This window comes from Thunnus maccoyii, chromosome 22 (assembly GCF_910596095.1).
Source record: "Thunnus maccoyii chromosome 22, fThuMac1.1, whole genome shotgun sequence".
NCBI classification, from domain to species: Eukaryota; Metazoa; Chordata; class Actinopteri; order Scombriformes; family Scombridae; genus Thunnus; species Thunnus maccoyii.
Genome location: NC_056554.1, coordinates 591,797 through 612,821, shown reverse-complemented (window position 1 = coordinate 612,821; position 21,025 = coordinate 591,797). Strand labels below are relative to the sequence as shown.

Sequence of the window (21,025 nt, the reverse complement as noted above, 5' to 3'; positions counted from 1 at the left end):
CAGCTTGTTAAGACACTGCTAAATATAGTTATAATTAAAATCACAACAAATCGCTATTTCGTACTAAAATTATTAATTGTTCAACCCAACTTCCATGATCTATCTTTTGTGAATGATGATCATCATCAGTACTGCAGTCACAAATTTCAGCGCTTTTATACTGCTTCATTATGTAATTTTGTCAGAGGAAATGCACTAAATACTGAAAACACCGTTAGAATTTAAATAGTGTAGTGTGTAACTGGGCCACAGCTATTAAGATGTTAATTATGCACCATGCGGGTAATTTGCTTGAGTATATGCAAAATGAAACCCAAATGCTAGTAATTTATTTTATGCAGCAGTGTTAATTTAGTCAACAAAAAGTATGACAGACATTTTTTGTTTATGACGTTTCTTTCACAACAAAAATGCGACTAAAAGTAAATAAAAAGTGACCTTTGAAAATTCGAACTATGAAGAAATGTTTGATATCTTTCATCAACAAATAAAAAAAAACAATGTAAAAGATGGAAAAATGGACACATTAATTAATGACTTTTAATTGTCTTGTTCAGTGAGCTGCAGCATCGGTGGAATCACACACTGTAGCTCCTTATTAGTAAAACAGTCTCCTCCAGTAGCCAATCATATCTGTTGCTCAGAAGTTGATTTAGCTGTTTGAGCTGTTGCTCTAACTGTTAATAAGAAGCATCTTGCATTCAATAACGTTCTGTCTGTCAGTAATGTGATGTGACAAAGAAATAGATTTATGGACTAAATACATCCACAATCCATTGAGAATTAGAAAAGAAGTAGCAACAAAACAGCTGTGAAAACGTAGTGAGCTTGGCCACATTTATAAAAAGGTAAGATAATGTAATATTATCAAGTGTTGTGGATGTGGATTTCAAGTAATAAGTCAGTTATAGTCAGTCATAATGTTGGCAGTCAACCATCTAAATTTTTGATGCTCACCAAAGAAAAATCACTTTGTTATCCCTCTTCTCCTCTCCTCTCAAGATAAACCCAGACAGTGAACAGGATTTAGACTACATCTACATTAAGCCAGCTAAATTCTAAAATGCTGTTTTTGCGCAAAAATTACATCCAAAGAAGGAGTTTCACCTTGTTTCTGGAAATACCTGTCCACATTAAGACGCCATAACAGCTAATTCTCCTCCTAGTGGGCATACACAGAGGACAGACAAGCAAGTCAGCTACAGAAAACCAGCGAAGACAAAACGGTATACTACTTCTGTTGCCCCAGCAGCTTCCTGACATTTAGTTTATTGCAAGCAGATTGCAAATTAGTAATTGGCAGATTAATTTCAGCAGTGAAAGGTGGTAGACAGCTATATTTAACTATAAACAAGCTGTCAAAGTAGACAATAAAGAGAACAACACTCGCATGAAGCCATCCGCGATTGTTGTTATTGTGTTTCTTCTTTGTCCTCTTCTAATGAAATGCTGCACTACTGCCACCATCTGTTTTGTCACTGATATAACAGCGTTTCTACAAAGTTCCGTTTTCTCCATACACACAACGTCAAGCTGGCATTTTCACATTTACACACTCAGGAGGATGTTTTGGAAAAACTCTGTGTTCACAGCTTTAGTCTTGAGGGAGGATCAAAACGGAGAGAAATGGATGCAGTCTTAGTGAACAGGTGAGTGAACAGGTGAGTGATCAGCTGCTCTGCAGTGGAGAGCACAGGTAGCCTTGCTAATGTTCATGCTAATGGTGGGTGAACAGGAATACTCTGTTCAAACAGACAGTGTCACATGGATACTGTGTTTGTCAACAAGTAAACGCTAACCTTTAGCCATGGTAACTGTACACAACAAAGATGGTGAAAGTGGTGCCTCAAAATAAAAAATAAAAAGGCATGATGAAAACTAGACTAAAATGTTTTTAGTTTTTGTTGACTAAAACTAACAAAAATCAAATGAATAAAATGTGACTAAAGGTAACATCATTTTTTGTCAAAAGACAAAAAAAAATCAAAATCAGGTGCCACCGAAATGCTGCAGAAAATAGCACCAGTTTAAGTTGTGAAGACTTCTGAAGGTGATCTGTGAGAAGAGAGAACGAAAAGAGGAACAGATGAATACAAAACAGAGAGAGGAGATGGAAGGAGGAGGAGTTTGAGAGAGTGAGGAAATAAGAGAGGGGGGCACAGGGAGACACTCAGTGGAGGGGTCGTGGACAGGGTGGGGAGAAAGTGTGTCACTTCTCAAATTAGACTGAGGAATTTGTGTATGAAGTTCACAGGAGGATTGGTTTCACTGGGGGCGGGGGCATGTCATGTGTCTCTTAGGATAAAACATTGGACAGAGTATGGAAGACGCTGTCTATCTGTATACTGAATAACAAATCAGTCCTCTAAAAAAAAAACCATCCTGAAAAGTCACATAAATAGAGCACAGATCTTTGATCAGCCTGGTGTAGCTTCATTATAGATATTCACTGAAGAAGTGCATGTGGTTAAATAATAGCTATATATAGGAACAAAGCTCAAATCAAATGGAAAAGATAAAAGGAGCCCCAAGGCAAAAACTCCAACAACAAAATGGAAGAGTTAAAGGGTGTAAAAAGACTCAGTGATCAAATTGACTGTGGTACTTTTCAATACAACGATACAGATTTTTCGCATTACACTCGTCCCCATCATGCAGTATTTTTTTTCATAACATAGAACATTCTCTTATGGTAGAGTTAGATTCAGAAGCTAAAAAATAATCAAGAATTGTCTGACCTGCAAACAAAAAATCTATTTCAATAAATAAATGATGAATAACCAAAAATCTTCAATCTTGTCAGTTTGGATCACTGTATATAAAGATGGACGTAGCGAAGTGTGACCTCCTGTTGGTTTGCATTGGAGCAGGTTTGAAGCCCAGAGTTGCAGCTTACAGTTGGCACCATCTCTTCTGTTTGGAGCCAGGACCTTCCAGATAAGGAGTGTGGGGTGTTGCCTTTCACGCTCTGGAAACAAGCCCCGCTACCTTGGACCCAAACAAACGCTAGCTTACTGGGAACACCAAGCACTGCACAAGTGGGCTAATGTTAACTACTTTAGCTAAATTGCACTAACAGGGCAGGTATCGTAATCAAGTGACATTAAACTTAGTGAAATATTGCGACAATAGTCCGACTCAGTGCGAGTCCAGGAGCCAGGGAGAGCAGCAGGTGAGCCAACTGTCAATCACAGCTGTAAATCAACGGCCACTCGGCAGACATCAAAGCTACTGTAAGTCTTCAAATCTTATTAATGGAGCAGTAATTTCCAAAATGACCACCATCACACTTATTAGAGGGCCTGAATTTAGAGATTGAGACCATAACGACTTGAAAAAATTATTGATTTAGTATGTCGAGAGAAGTTGAGGATTTCTGAATGGGAGTCAGTTGGAGTCAGCATTTGGCGGCCGTCTGTGGCACTTTAAGGTACTTCCACATAGGCTACATCCTCAAGCCATGGTAGTTGCAGCTTGGTATAGATCCCACAGTGTGTTTACAGCCAGGGTTTATCAGTTAAAAGCTCTCATTTTCCACCATGCGTATTTCTTTTACCATTCAAAAAGCAACAGGATATGTGATGTGTCTATCAACACCAGGAAAGGCAGATAGTAATGTTGCAGTTTGTTGCTGGGTGTTTCTCTGCTTGTTTCAGGGGATGGGTTCTGACTGCAAATGCTTGTCTGCATGCTTTATTGGATGCAGATACTTTGGGTGAGAAACGTTTGTGGTATTCCTGTCTTTATGAATACTGCTTTTCAGCAGAGTTTACAATATACACTACCCATCTCTCTCTCTATATCATACTAAATAATCGGTTCATGTACCATTCATGTAAGGCGACATGACAATAAATATTGTGAGATGATAATTTATTGACCATCAGATATTTTGCCTTCTTGTTTATTTGTCAGGTATTTAGATAACTAAAAATGGTCATTCCCATTTACCTGTAAACTCTTTCTGAATTACATTTACAGAAAATGTACTATGTCACAAAATGGATCAATATTTTGATATACTGTGATAGAAGATTGTATTCATATTGTTCTCCCCACATGCTATGATAATTTGCAATTCTTTAAATTCCTGCCATGTTAGTAAAGCAAGAGAAGAACCTTCTCTAACAGAATCTAACACACAGAACCCAGTGCCACTGAAGCATCTCAGCCCTGTGATAGTTTGACTGGCAGCAGGGGAATCACTGGAATTTTCCATTTTGCAGTTTGGCTGTCTAATGTTTCACACAGCACCACGATTACAGGACATAACACACACACACAAACACACACACACACACACACACACACACACACACACACACACACACACACACACACACACACACACACCAACAAAAGCACACTAAGTCGTCGCAGCACAGCAGAACACCATGAGAAATTATAGGGTATTGAACAAAACTTAGAATATGTTAGACTACAATAGATCAGAATATAATAGCAAACAAAAACAAAGCCCTAAAGGGAGTCAAGCATCGCTCACACTTAAACTATCTCTCTATCTCTATCTCTATAAACTATTTCTAGTTACTCTGTAGTGAGTATACTCTATGCTGCATACATTTTACACTACACAAATTGTCAGTGATTCAGTGAACTGTCAGTGATCTAACCAGTCAGTGGTATAAGATTGAAAAGTTGTGGGAAAATTAAAAATAATGTGGTAACATTTATCTGCTATCATCAAGTACCATTAGATAATTGATGATAGCAGATGATAGATACCCAAACTCTTTTCTCTTTATTTTATTTGAAAGGGACCATGTACAGTTTTAAACATAAATGTTGCCTTTTAATGCACTGTACCAGAGTTAGCTCATAGCTAGTTTTCATCTGCAGTCCCTTGTCACAACTGAAACATATTACAGCACAATGACAAACTGTGTAAAAACTTAGTACTGGTCAAAAAACTTAATACAAAGGATAAAGAATAATAAAATACAAAGTACAAAGGATACAAAATAATACAGGATAGATAACATAAGGTTACACACAATAGCATAACACACATAGCCACAATTAAAATCAAGAATATTTGTGTTCATGTGAAGACCATAGGATAAAATGTCAAATCAGTAGTTACAAAGCTGAGTAGATTTTAGTAAACTTTTAATTTGGTTTTATAAGTATTGAAGGAGCTGCAGCTCTTCATGTCATCAGGTAGGGCATTCCACTGAGTTGTGGCTTTTACAGAAAATGCTGACTGCCCAAATGCTGTGCGATCACTGTGTGATGCTTTCCATTGAAAGTGTAAGTTTAGCAGCTGCTAACTCAGATGTTTTTAGATGTGTGTATACAACAGTGTCATCTGCATACATATGCAGTTCTACATCATGACACTGTTGAGGGAAGTCATTAATATATAGGCTAAATAATAGGGGGCCTAACACAGACCCTTGTGGAACACCCATTGTACACTTCATGTGCATCACCAACTTAAACACATTGCATCCTATTTGATAAATATGAAGACATCCATGCCAATGCTCTAAATGAAAAGTAAAATTTAGAGAGTTTTGAAATTAAAACATCATGATTGACTATGTCAAATGCTTTATGCAGATCTAAAAACACAGCACCAACTAGGGATGCACGATATTTTTGGCATGTCATCGGTATCGGCTGATATAAGCTCTAAAATGAAATATCGGCATCGGCCCGAAATGAACATTTTTTGCCGATTATGAGAGGCCAATTTGTTGCGTTCTCCTCCGCCGCCTGACTGTGCTTCCCTCCATGGACTGTTTCACCCTGATGATCCCAGTGCTTCCTCCGCAGGCTCCACTTCACTCAGCTGCCAGTCCGACCAGCTGCTTCTTCTAGCGGAGGCTAGCTGGCTGTGCTTCCCTCCGGCCATGCTGCTGCTAACGCTCTGCTAGCCTCTCAGCTAACGTTATCCCAGCTCTCCGTGTGGATCCAACCGGAGCACCGAGCCCCGGTTTCTTATTCAGGTTAAAGTGGGAAGAAGCAGCGGGTCTGACGGGCAGCTTGAGTGAAGTGGAGCCTGCGGAGGAAGCACCAGGACCATCAGGGTAAAATAGTCCGCGGAGGAGCTGCTATGTTCAGCTGCACAGATAGGAAACACATTGTCTGTCTAATAAACTCATCAAAAACTCTACTTCTCCACCCACTTGGCAAGTTCATTTAAGTTTTAATGCTGAGCTCATTAATCCAGTATTCCTAAGTTCTTCCTTCATATATTGTCTTTCTTGATCATACTTATTACAATCTATGATTGCATGTGTAATAGTCTCCTAAGCCAGCTGCAAAAAAATTATGTACGTATATTGGTGTCGGCATTGGCAATCGGCCACAATAAGTTGGAAATATCGGATAACAGCAAAAAATCCAATATTGTGCATCCCTAGCATCAACCACTCCTTGTCCATTAAGCCTAGATTTAATTTGCTCTATTAAGTGCAAGGTAGCAGTTTTAGTGGAATGATTTGCTATAAAGCCGAACTGCATGTAATGTAGACAAAAATTGCTTGTGTGAAGAAATGTTGTCAACTGTTCAACAGCAATTTTCTCTGCAACCTTTGAGAGTACTGCCAGTATACTTGTTGGTCTGTGGTTACTGATTTCAAGGCAGTCTCCAGATTTAAATATAGGTGTTACAATCAGGAAAGGAGCTGTGTTTAAAAACCAAATTGATTAAGTGAGCAATGGGAGGAGTTGAAGTATGTGTGATTTAACAAATATGGTGTCAAACTGGAAAGCATCTATACTTTTGGAACTTTTTAAGGAGTTGATGATTTTGTTTACTTGTGTCTCAGTGGTCTCTGTCAGCTTAAAACCTGGCCTGTAGCATCTGTAGGAACAATATCCAATTCCCTTTTTGTAAATGTTTTTCCTATCTATTTTTTTCCTCAACAGACTCCAGAGAAAAATTATTAAAGACAGAGGAAATAGAAAGATGATCTTCAATTAACTCTCTCTGTACTTTGAGCTGAAAACTTTAAGTCTGCCCTCGTGAGATTATCAGTATTTTTCCAGATCAGTTTACTGTTTCCTTTTGCCTCATTAATTAAGTAAAGATGAAAACGAGATTTAGCTAATGGAGTAACTCAGACCTTTAAAAATCTGCATATCAGTGTCTCTTCCAGTTTTCATTGCTTTCCTCAGTGCTGCATATCTTGAATTCATCAGTTTCCAGTTTTCATTAAACCAAGGTAGGTTATTTTTATTTTTAGATTTTTTCTGGACCCTCACAGTAAATCTTTCCCTAATAGGATTAATTGTACGAGTAAATGTGTTACAGCCTTCCGATACAGTTCTTCAGAAGATAGTAAATCAGCCCATTTCAAACTAGTAATTTCATTGTAAAATTTTGTGTAGCTTTAGGTATGCTGTGAAAGATGTTTGTCTTGGTGGTTGCAGTATTCCTAAATCTATTTTTTGTCAGTTTTCTCGCAAATAGAGTTAGACTGTGATCAGATAAACCAGTAATCATCAACTTTATTCATCATAACTTTTGGTTATTCTTTCTGGTTTGTTAGTAAATATCGGATCTAATTGTGTACTAGAGAGTTTTGCAGTCTTTGTTGAGCCTTTGACTAATTGTTGTAGGTGGAATTTCTCTGTAACCATTTTTAGCTTTTTTCTCTTTAACTTATCCTCCCAATTCACATTAAAAATCACCCTTAAGAAGTAGTTCTTTGTTGTGGTTGCACTCTTTCAGGATTTCAGCAAGTTGATCATAGAATATTGTTGTAATAAAGTCATTTGCTGAGGGGGGCCTGTTTACACCTATGACATTTGAGATTATTTTTTACCTGACATTCTAGAGTGTCAACCACTTTGAACAGAACATGTTGACATTTTATGCTATTTTTCACATATATAAGCACCCCCCCCTCCTCTTCCAGTTCTGTCCCATCTGAAACATCATATCCTGGTACCATAGATACACTAGCGGGATTTGATTCTTTCAGCCATGTCTCAGAAATACACAGAAAGTCCAGATTCGAGTTAGATTAAATTAATTACCTGATTGCTCTGATGTTTAAGTGTCCTCCAAATAGTCCCCTCAGTTTCGGTACTTTGGTATGATTGACAGTTTGAAATGTTTTGGACATCCTCTGCTTCCTCACTGCAGGGTTCCGGCACAAACGCTACCTGTAGGGGGTGTCAGAGGACAGGGTGGCTCTGGGCAGAGCGGAGGTGACCATATCAGGGTTAATCCTCACAGTGATGTTGGAGATAGATGATCCGAGCCCAGTAGATAGTGTGCTGGTGTGCGAGGTAGAACCATTGTTGTAGGGACTAGGATCGGGGGAACATCATCAGTTGACGCACCAGTCAGAAATGGTCTGATGAATGGTCACGTTGTAGTGACATGCAGGTGGACTGGGAGCATGTGGATGGCAAATGCTATACGCCAGGTTGGCAGAAACTACCCTTGCGCCAGCTCCATTCAAATGGAGACCATCTGCACCGAAAAGATGTCCCTGTTCCCTGAAGAGGTTGAAGCTGTCAACAAAGTGCACACCATAGATGTCACATACAGATGACAGCCAGCTCCTGAGGCTGAGAAGGCGACTAAAACACCCCCCTCCATGCCCGAAAGAGGGGGTTGGTCCAGAGACGTACACTCTGCTGTGGGACTGCGTGACGATGTTGAAGAGGTTTACAATGTCACGTTTCCAACAGTTCAGACTGTTGTTTTTTGATGTCATGTGTACCCATGTCATACCCATGACAATCCTGTCAACCTCAGGGTGGGAAATTTTAATTAGGTCAGTTACTTCCTCAGTGATGTCCTGCACTGCAGCACCAGGGAAAAGAGAGTATGAGCTCAGTCGACTCTCACATTTCTGACTTTTGAGTCACAAATGATGAACGTTAATGGCAGAGGAGACGGCACTGTCTGATGGTTGCGGTGGGAGCAGACAGCAGCTCTGCGGGTCACCAAGCTGGTATGGCGGTGGTGAGATGGAGTGTTACGCTGTGTCCTATGTCACTGGACATCTGCTGTTCCTGGATGAGTAGGTGAATGAGAGAGACCAGTCCAGCAGAAGCACGTCAGGCTGGACGGAGACAGAGCTGCAACTTTATTCACGTTGCGCAGCAGATGTGCAGTGAAGTTAGCCAGAGACCAAAACAAAGGTTTTATCATGGGAGGTGGACGAGGCCTTGGATTCCAAGCCAGTGCAGGGAATTCATGTGAATCAAGGATGTAAAATCAATTCACTAGCCGGATGTCTATTGCAGTCGCCTACCACAACCTAAGGCTGGTGATGATGTGGCTCTGGATGTGATGGAGTGGAGTTGATTGGGGCTTTAGGTTTAGTTCTGCGCTAAAGCCAGGGGTTCTCAGGGACAGTGACTGGAGCAGGAGAAGAAGCATAGACTGGAGAAGAAGCAGTGGCTGCAGCAGCAACAGGCAGAGTAGAGGCAGCTGCCGGAGAAGCAGCAGCATCAGCAGGATAGGGAGCAGTGACAGTCAGCTCTCAGAGTGTGGAAATTCTTTGTTCTAGCTCAGTGATCTTCTCACTGAGACAGATGCAGCTCTCTTTAGGCCTGTTTTGTGCTAGTGGAAATTAGCATTAGCATTAGTGTTATCACTGTTAACCATAGATTGTAAATGCACCATGCTAACCAAACTAGCAGCTAGCGCTATGGTCAGCCCGACCCTCTCGTCCAAATATGGTCACTTCTGGTTCCAAAAATCACACATGGTGACGGTCAAATCCAAGTTGGCGATGGTCATATTGCCAAACTCAAGGCTTCAAAACAGTAGTTCACAAACCAATAGGTGACGTCACGGTGACTATGTTCATATTTTTCCATTCCATGGTACCAAGTTTCATTTAATTAAAGACAACAGAAGTGTAGAAATATGATGTTATACTAAAAATATTTGCATTTTCTGAAGAAAATGTGTTTGAGAGCTACAAGCTGTTAGCTGCTGCTGCCACTGCAAGGCTCTGCTCCAGAAGCAATTTTTAAAAATTTTGTATCTCCACCTACAGGTGAAATTGTATCAAATGCTACAGACTTGTTCAGCATCTCAATCAAACTTTGCTGAATTTGGTTACCATGGAATGTTACATTTAAGAGATACAGTGGTTCGTAAGTATTATGGTGGTGTTTCACTAATGGCCACAAGATGGGGCTATTGGTGCCATGCTTCAATATCTTGTGCACATTCTCATGGAGAACTTGTGTATCAAATTTCATTATATTACAGACAAAAGAACTGTAGAAATATCATGTTATAATATTAAAGTATTCAGTATTGAGGAGTTATGGCCTGTTAAGTGCATCAGTCCATGCCCTCAAAAGGTTGGTAACCAATTACAGACAAATGGAAGGTGATACCCAAAAACAAACTAGGGGTTATCTAAATGTGATATGTACCAAACTTGGTGAAGATTAGTTGAAATATGTGCCAACAGAAGCAAAAAATGTGCTTACTTAAAAATCCAAAATGGGAGACAATTCTTTTAGGTGGAAATAGGCGTGGCTTATATCAGTCTAATCGTCATTATCCAACGAACACACTCCAACGAACACAAATACTGTTTTGATAGGCCTCACGGTTCATGAGTTATTAGCCAAAACTTTAAACACATAATAACTAACCACATGGTGGCACTATTGGCCATGAAGTATGAGCACTTTAAGTTTTCAGCCGGACCGGCCAACGGACCAGCCCAATAACCACGGTTGTCCGTGAGTGAGTGAGTGAGTGAGTGAGTGATGAAGTTACACCATTGGTAAGCCGGCCAAGTGTTGGAGTTTCTCCATTGGCCGTTGCTCTTTCAAAATGAATGATGGAGGCGGAGGACAGCAGCGCCATGCAGAGTAATGCTCTCAGCTCCTGTGTTAAATGCAGAGAAGTTGGCTAAACTTCTATTTAAACAGACACATAACATCGTCTCTATCATCTCCTCTCTACCATCCAGCGTGATTGACTCTCCAGCTCCGGTAACTCCACTTGACATTGTCCAATCTGCCCCAAATTTCTCATGTTTGATAAGAGTCCAGGCCTGAACACATCTACATGTCAATATTAAGTCATAGCACCACCTACTGTCAGCAGGAAGTCAGCCTTATGTAACAAACATCATCCAATTTTTGGTGTATACATGATATACAGCAACATGATGTATAATTAGTGGGTGTTCGCTAGTGCCAACATCCCCAACAGCTGTGCTATATGCAAAGAAATGCTGTACACAGCTGGGTAGGGCAAAGAAAAAAGATCTTCAATCAAAGAATATCGTTGAGTTGACCACAAAATGGGACTCCCTTTTGAGGCAGTTGTCAGAATGTAAGTATTAAATTTACAATAACATTATCAGTAACAAATATTTTTGCACAGTTTAGCTTGAACTCTGTCATAAGGCCAGCTCAGCCAGGGTTTACTTGCCTGTTTGTGACAGGTAGTAGTAGGTAGTGGGAAAAACATTGTTTTTCTGTACTGTTACAGCACACATAGGTGTTCAGGAACTAACTTGCAAACACAAAAAGGCACATTGAAACCATAGACTGTAAAAAATATGGATGTAGCCACTGTCATCCATTGGTTTCTGAAGAGTGGTTTTGAAGCTCAAAGTGGGCGGCTCCGGCCGTTGCCATCTTGGCAGTGCCTGAAAATGGGCAAAGAGGTGGAGTTGAGATGGGCTGAATGAAGCCTGGTTGCTGAAACAAGCCACTTAGCGGATAACGACCTGTCACTCAAAGGAGCCACGTCCTTAATTATGCATAACTTACAGGGTAAATAAAACTTAAACGGGTGAGTCATAAAAAAAATTCACTCCCCATAGAGTTGTCATGAAAGGGGAAATTAGCTATAGAGACTAAAACCATTTTTTGTGCCAGGCTGTAAACATGTTTATTTCTGCTCTAAATTTGGGCATTTTAATATAGGGGTCTTTGGGGATTGACTCACTTTTGGAGCCAGCCTCAAGAGGCCATTCGAGGAACTGCAGTTTTTGGCACTGCCGCATTGGCTTCATTTTTCAGCCCCGGAGGTTGCCGCTTCATTGAAACACACTTACTTACTTGAGCGGAGGCAGCGATCTAGCAAGAGGCTGTGTCTAAACTCAACGAGCCCTTTTCACATGACCTATTTTCCTTTCTACCGTGTACTTTTCTTTCTCTATTTATTGTTATGAGGTCTTAAATGTAATTTTGTTATCCATGTGTCAAAGTTCTACTATTTTTTCTTTCTCTGTATTAGACAAGAAGAAAAGCAGTGCTGGGACAGATCATGGCTTTTCAGCTGACCAAAGCGACATAGTTATCTGACTCATCAGAGACATTCAAGCCAGTCTCATCTTCCTCCTCAACATTGTCTTCCTTGTCTTCATCCTCCTCTACTTCATCATCTGAAGATGAGAGAAAGAAAGTCAGTGAGTGCAATAAGGACATGAAAAAGAAGAAAAAAGAAAAGAGCAAAATCACAGAAGGGTAAAAAAGAGAGGGAAAGAAAGATGCTTTGTAAGGAGAGGTAAGTAGGCTCTAAAAACCTGTTTATCCCCAGGACCAGTAATTGCAAAAACATACTATATGAGCATGTTAAACCTAAATCTATTCTTGATGTTTAACAATACACTATTATAATTTTATAATTAGCTAATAATGCACTATCACATGGTATATGACAAAGGTTTTACAAAATCAATTTTGAGTTCCTGATGGAAAACATAGTTTACGTTTGTCATAAATAAAGGTTACACTAACAAGAGAAGAGTCATACAAGGATTTGCAAGTTTTGGTTGGTTTTGGTTTTTAAAAAATTAAAAACTTAATGTATTGTTTTGTTTTTCTTTTCAATTGTAGCTTTTACTCCACAGCAGCTTGTGAAAAGATACAAGAAGGTCTTACGTGAGTTCAGAAGAAGGAAGAACTTGAGAGCTTCCTACGCAGCTGTCGGTGTGGACAGGAACACAGTGGTGGCCAGTGCTGCGATTGCAGAGCTTGCTAATGTGTCACAGGCAAAGTATGAGGAACTCCTACGAGGCCATCTCAGATGGCAAAAGCTGAAGATCTTTATTATGAAGTGTCGAGATGCTTTAAGTAATGACCCTGTACTGTTGTCCGAGGTTGAGCATTTAAAAAAAAAAAAAAAAAGGAAAGCTTCTCCCCATAGTTAAGAGAGAGTACAAGGTGGGGCAGGGTGCTGGTTTGGCATGGGTATGGGTTTTTCTTTTTCCTTAGCAGGAAGAAATTACACTGTGTCATAATGTTGCACAGATCCTAAAACAAAATACGAAAACATTCAGAGAGGGCCTGGAGCACCAAAAGGCCATTGGGAGGAGACTTAGTGTAATGAAAAAAAAAAAAATTTGTTTAGCAATGTGTTAATTATTGAAATATAGTTTCTGAACAGTTGTCACGAACAGTTGTGGAGATTGTTTATAAGAATACTGATGCTGCACAAAAGAAGGAGTCTCGTGTCTGGTTATGTTTTTTTTAAAATTGTTTAACTTTGCAGCATGTGAATGTTTTTGTTACACCATTGTTGCAATAAATCTAGTAGTAATTTATACATTTACATGTCTTTTGTAACAGGTGAGGAACAGTTAAAATGGTATGTTACTCCTTGGTAGATGAAAAAACATTGAAAAAAACATTGAAAAAAAAAGCCCTCTAATCGTAAGTTTCAATTTACGATTGTCTAAAAGTTTATAAATAACTTACACATAGATCATTTGTAACAGGTAAGGAAGAACTACAAATGACATGTAACACATTCTCTGGTGATGAATTGTTTACAATTTAGATTAGGGCGATGCAAAAATGTTTGTTAAAGCTTTGTGTACATGCATAGACCCTTGGTAACAGGTAAGAGTAATCTGAAAGTGATAGATTAGACATTTATGTTTAATTAATGGTTCACTTTAGGGAGATGCAAAAGCACTTGTAAATGACTTATAAATGATACACTAATATATTTACACATATTTTATAACAGATGAGGAACAGGCCTCATTCATAATATATCAACAAAGCATTAGGTAAACATTTACTAATGATTTGTTTATATCATCAATCATTTGTAGATAATTTACAACATATTTGTGATATGTTAACATAGAATTAACTAATCATTTACAAATGATTAATGTTTTGTTCATGATTTGTTCATCATTTACTAATGTCTGATAAATGACTTACTAATGGTCGCTATTATATAGTGTTACCCGAGTTCTCAGTGTCAAATGAAAAACAGACTCCTCATATTAAGAACATGCAAATGAAAACGAAAATGAGATTTACAATTTCAAAACAACTACATGACAAGTTGAATTAACAGATCTAAATCCACCAAAGAAAGACAAGGGTTTATACAACATGCAATATTTAGTCAAGATCATTTTGGTGTCATTACGTGTTTTCGCTCAGTTTTTAAGTTATATTTGTGCTCAGTGGCACATCAAGACCTTCATCATAGAGATCCATTTTCATCTATAGACTATTAAATACACATCAATGAGCCGCACTTTTGCACTGGGTGACATGTTCCTTCATCACCATGAATACACACGCTATAGTTTATTTTGACATAATCTCACACACACCATCATGCTGTGAGAAAACTAACTAGAACACCAAAGGTGGATTAATCAGCCACTGCAAATAGTACCCAACAATTTCCTCCTGCTTGAGTAACGCTTGTTAAACACTACAGTGGCCAGCTGTTTTAGGAAATTAGAATTGCCTCATAAACAATGTGTTTATGAAGCATTGTTTGTTTTCAGTAGGAACCAATGGCCTTGGAGCTAACAGACAAAGACAGGTAGTGAGAGATGGACTAACACATTCATGGGTTTGATCTGATTTGTGAGATTTGTTGACAATCAGAAAAATCTAGAATAACACCAGCCTTGTCCTGTTTTCCTCTAAGCTTGTAAGGCAAAGCAGTGTAACAGAACCACAGCGTGGAACAAGTCCCCAGAGATCAAAAATGCAGAGTCAGAATTCACTTAGAGAAATGATCCCTTACTCAAATACAACATTTTACAAATGAGTAAAAGCTGCAGCATTGATTACATTTTGGCAGTCGTTACACTAAGAATGCAGATAAGGAGGGTGCACTGCCAGCTGCCAAAACTGCATTTACTATTATGACTTACAGAAGCAATAAATTGAGACTACAGTGAAGTGCAGCAGCAGCAGGGAGGGAGGAGAGGAGAGGAGGATCACTTTGTTTTAACCATACACACACGCGCGCGCACACACACACACACACACACACACACACACACACACACACACACGCAAATATCATCAACTAATTCAGCCAACATGCAGCATCCCTGAAAGCACTGGCTGTTATGCAATATGCAACACAGGAGAGTGCCCTGGAGATCTGATCTGCCATCACACAGAGAGATATTTGAGTGTCTAAGGGATGAAACGCAGAATATGCAACCTGAGAGAACACAGCTTCTGTACTGAGATAATTGTCATCACAATATGCAGTGTTACTGTATGTTACTACAGACTGACCATACTTACAAATGCCCCTGCTTGGAAATAATGACATTATCACGCAACAACATTGCCACTGGTTGAAATATCATGTCATTATAATAATGGGCATGTAATAATGACAAATAAAGCACTGGTTAAGGATGCTGAGTAAGACAATAAGAAAAATTTACTGAGAAATACTGAACACTGGTAGGAATACGTGAGAAAGGCCTTAGTATAACAAACAGCCGCGATTAAAACATGTAACCACCAAAACCATGCAAATTTTCACGGGAGAGGTTCAATCTGAGCTCTCTGCAAACCAAGACCTATGCAGATATAATACTGTGTGTGCGTGTGTGTGTGTGAGAGAGAGAGAGAAAGAGAGAGAGAGAGAGAGAGAGAGCGAGACATGGGAACAGACAGAGAGAACGTGTGTAACGAAAGAAGACACCAACAACACACAGCAGCCACATGCGTCTGCCATAGAGGCGCGTCACACATCGATTTCTCCGAACTGTCTCCTCCAGCTATATCACATAGCCAACCGTGTTCATTAATTTCACAATGTCTCACAATTAGATTAATTAATTGACCCTGTTAAACTAAATGCAATCTTTCCAGGACGTTCACTTGCTGTTCCTACAACCTTGTGGGCAGCATAAGGCGAATTGTTAATACATTTTACAAAAACACATTATTCCTCACGTGATATATGTATGCCGAAATGACACACCGCTCTTGCAGATTCAGAGTGTATATCCAGATTTATTCCATTAGTTATGTATATTTGCTGATTAACAATCTAACCATAAATTGCCAGTATATTAAATGGAGTTTTGCGTGAGAACTACACGTACGGTGACAGGGCTCCAGTAAAAGCCCAGTCTGACCTGCTGTCGGTTCTGTGGAGAAATGGTTAGTAACCATGGCTACCGACGATAAAGCAAAGATTAAAGGGCATCACATCAGTCATGTACAGTGTTATAACGACAGTGTGCACAGTGTAAGTGAACGTTGTTCATTACTGCACGAGACAGATAGGTTTGCAGCTCTCGCGGTGCAAAGGCTGATACGGGCACGTACAGATCGAGTGAAGAAATTCATTCCACAATAACTGTATCGTGTAATAACTGTCATTTCATATCAGCTGTCAGACGGGTTATCGAGTAACATTAGCTGGTCGGCACCAGTTTTCTGTCTTACCTGGCTACTCCTGCGGAGCAAATCGAAGCCGACGACTTGCGAGCAGATTTCTTCCTCTCCTTGCTCTGCTTAGACAGAAAACAACGACAGGGGTTCGGGGCAAATGAAAATGTTTCCCGACGGAGAGGTGTCTCCGGCCGGCTGTCAAAGACGAAATGTCGGTAATGCCTCCTCCCTGCAGCAGCGCGCTGACTGCACATTCACACAGCCGGAGCGTACAGCACTGACGGTAGGGGGAGACTGCTGCAAATAAATACCGCTTGTAAACATTGGACAGACATCTCTTCTCGCGAGAACAGGTACATCTGCGTTGCTTCTGTCAAACAGTATGGACATGCCTATGGTGCCAAATTTGCCTAAGCCAGAGGTTTGTCAACCAGTGTTTATAATTCACTGATTGTGAGAAAAAAAAGAATTAAATGAAATGAGAAGAAGATATTGCATTGTGTCACTACCAGTGCAGCTGTTTTAAATGAAGATTAAATTACAAATAGGCCTATTGATTAGGCTACTGGCTACAAACACTCAGTGGCAATTTTACAGCTCTGTAGGTAACAGTTCAACCAGCAGATCAAGACAGCCTGGTAAATTAAAAGAGAGTTTATGGAAAAAAGACAATTTATCAACTTGGAAGAATGCTGTAATGCTTCATGTGCAATTCTAAATACCAAACATGCTGTATAACCATTGCCACCATGACTGTCTCACAAAAGGTCATACAAAACAGCTTTTAATTAATTAATTAATTCACTTAAATATCACAATTATTATGCTATATTACTTCTCCAGTTGTGAGAAACATATACAGTACGTGAATTCAGTATATGTGTTAGGAAATTCAATGTCTGGCAGCATTTCACAGTCCACAGACCACTAACCATCTGAGTACAGGTCAGTACAGTACAGGTCAGTGTCGATTCAAATAATCTATTTGTAAAGTTTTTGTTTTTCCTCCTGATATCACAGCTCTACTCATAGCAGCCACCTTTGGTTTGTTTGACCTCTCAGTGGTTTCAGGGAGGTGGTATCACATGAAAAATTGACATCAGTGCTCACCCTCTATGGTGGTTCGGCATAGGCATCACCACCTTGCCCCTCTTGCTAAATTGAAGGGTATAAGAAATGCACTGGCACCTATAAACTTCAAGCTATATCACTGTTTTTGAGCTTGTGACACAGTTGTTTCATTTGTTGATCACCTGTCTCACCTTAGCTCTAAGAAGATAGAGACATACAATGGAACAATAAGGTAATTACTGTGTATGTGTGGAACTCTGTACTTCGTCAGCTTAGTTGTTCCCTTGACTAAAATCTTTGTATTCCTGACTCTATGATAATCCAATAAAAATCCAATGAAATGAAAACAAAGTGTGGCTACTGATTTGTGGGCAGCTCTCATCAATATTGACAGGCTCTCCCTTGAGTGGCAACAAAAGGATGCCTGTTTGTTTGTTAATTAGTGTGTCTATGGCAAACACCACATCCCTCTAGAGCCTTCATGGTGTAAAGGGCTACCACAGCAATTTGATATAGAACTTCCATAAAGTCGGGAGACTCACAAAAGACAGACTGAAGCAACAGAGGTCCTGATATCCTGACTTTCAGTCCCTAGTGTGGGTCAAGCATTTTTTGTGAGAAATTTGTAGTCTCTGAAGTTGAGAGAAAACATTAGGGCAGCAACTAACAATTCTTTTTATTATCGATTAATTACTAAACATGACCAGTAATGATCTTCATGTACAAAAATAGTTTTTCCCTTATTGGAGTTTTCCTTCAAGGTATAAAGGCAGTGGCCAAATCCATTGCAGATATCAGACCACTCTCTGTGCTATAAACCTTAACTGGTTGTATTTATTGTAATTTGTAAGGTTACAGAAAAAAGTCCAAATGCCTCTTTCCTCTTTCCACTCTTCTTTGATGATGGCACAAACAGATCTGCCCTCACACAACCATTACCCATGGGTTCTGTCGATGTCCCATCTGCTTCAGTAGTGTTGGTATGCCCTAACTTCAACCATGGGCCTGATTCTTGGCATCTCACATAAAGCTTAGCTGGATAGGTAGAGCTTACTGGATGTCCTGGGAGTGTGGAAGCAAAAACATTTACCTCAAACAACTCTTTAGCGTGGAGGCTTTAATGAATTGATGCACAGGGATAGACTATCTATTCTAGCTAGGTTATATATTGGCTGTCCTCTTAAACACACACACACACACACACACACACACACACACACACACACACACACACACACACACAGGGTCATGGTCCCTGCCTTAACCAAGCCGTAAAGGGACAACTGTTGGCTTTTATTGGCACTGGAGACAACAACTGTTCCCACAAGTGTATACAACAGAGGTCATGCTCAGAATTGTAGGAATGTTTTGTATGTGTGTGTGTGTCTGCATGTCTCTGTAGAAGTCTTCAAATAACCACAACAAATAATGATTCCTGACATTGTCAAATAACATCACATAATGAAAACATCAAATAATGAATATCCACCTCAAACAATAAAAGGCCAATCTTCTTGTAATGAATACACTGGAAAAAGCTAGTAGCCATGAATCTGCAGATGAAATGGCATGTGGTCTGGTGCAGTCGGCATGAGTTTGTAAAGACTGACCCATGGGCAGGGTTGAAAAGCTCATCCTTAATTGTTAAAACAGGAGAAAAATGAATTGTAAGATTGACTATGACAGACATAGTAAACGGAATGACAATTCATCATTTAAAAAGAGAGAAGGGACATTAAATCAACAACACATCATATATTCTGGGCATTTAATGACTAATGGGATGCAGGTGATCAGCAGAAGAAGGAAACTCACTGAGGGTAAGTAGTGGACAAGTGAGGGCTGAAATGATTACAACACGCTCAAACCAAACAGCAACTACAACAGTTTGGGGGTGAAGCCAATGCGAAAGTGCCTTAAAGTGCCACAGATGGCTGCTAGATGTTCCAACTGACTCCCATTCAAAAAGCCTGAATTTCTCTCTAGAAATACAAAGTCATTTTTTTCAGTGACTCATTGTGGTCTAATTGCTAAATTCAGGCCCTTTAACAAGTGTGCTAGTGGTCATCTCGGAAATTATTACTCTGTTAATAAGATTTGAAGACTTATAGTAGCTTTAATGTCTTCCGTGTGGGCGTTTATTGACAGCTGTGATTGACAACTGGCTCACCTGCTGCTCTCCCTGGCTCCAGGACTTGCACTGAGTTGGACTATTATTGCAGTATTTCACTAAGTTTGATGTTACTTGATTATGATGCCTGCCCTGTTAGCACAATTTAGCGAAAGACGAGGTAGCAGGGTGTGTTTCCAGAGCATGAAAGGCAACACCCCATACTCCTTATTTGAAAGGTCCTGACTCCAAATGGAAAAGATGGCACTGACAATAAGCAGCAACTGTGATGTCACACCTTGCTATGTCCATCTTTATATACAATCTATGATACAAACCCAACATGAAGGTGAACTAGAGACAGGAAGAGAGGACAAAGGGATAAAAATCACTACGACATCTTAAGTGTTGACTCCACAGCTATCCCAGTGGTCCCTCTCAGGGGAGCTATAGACAGGGCCTTAACAGTAGAGGTGCTGTGATGGTGGAAGGCCAGCACAGTGTATGCTGCAATGATAGTAAAGCAGATAAACAACAGTGGAGCAGGTAAACAAGTTTAAATGATATTCAGGTTTATCCACCGGCATGTTTACTTGTTCTACTCGTCAGATTTCTATAATGCTGCAGGTGCACATCACAATTTGGTTCATCCATCATTTTGGCCATTATTCCTTTGGTAACATCGTAGCTATCCAGTAAATTGCTAAGATCTGGCAACAAACCCAAAGGTTAGTCAAACTTGCTTGGTAGAACAAAGAAGCTGAACAGTGAAATTATCATTCAAATTTTCTGTTGTAAACATCTATCACAATTTTTATATCCTCTTCCTGCTTTAACTTTTTTCCTACTGTTCTTATTGTAGTTTTGCACACAGTTTTCCTGTGCAATTAGCAGCAAGCTACTCTGAAACACTTTTGTATGCAGTAAGTAGTTATGATGCAGCAGCACTATATTTTTTGTTAATGGTAGCAAGCTACACTGACAGCATATTATTGGAAAATGTAGCTAAACTGTGCATTGCTATATTTAGCAACACTACTCCAACATTAGCAATGACAAATTGTAAGTGTAATTTCCGGTGCGCCCACTTTCAGTTTTGACCTACAAATGATTAGATAATCAACCTGTCTCATCATATGACTGCTTCTGTCTCTTGCCCTGCTGGACTTCTTTGTAGCAATATTGTACCAATAAAGAAGCATTCATTGATTCTTGGCCACTTGGGGACATCAGAATAAGATA

At 39.6% G+C, this 21,025-nt stretch overlaps 1 protein-coding gene across 1 annotated transcript in view; it reads right to left on the bottom strand.

Moving 5' to 3' along the window:
- The window catches only part of ache (acetylcholinesterase), a 52,520-nt gene extending 35,617 nt beyond the window's left edge, over positions 1-16,903 (bottom strand). Inside the window, exon 1 of the mRNA XM_042400900.1 lies at positions 16,657-16,903. The gene's annotated coding sequence lies outside the window, so the exon portion shown is untranslated. The remainder of the gene's footprint in view (positions 1-16,656) is intronic.
- Positions 16,904-21,025: the final 4,122 nt, after the last annotated feature.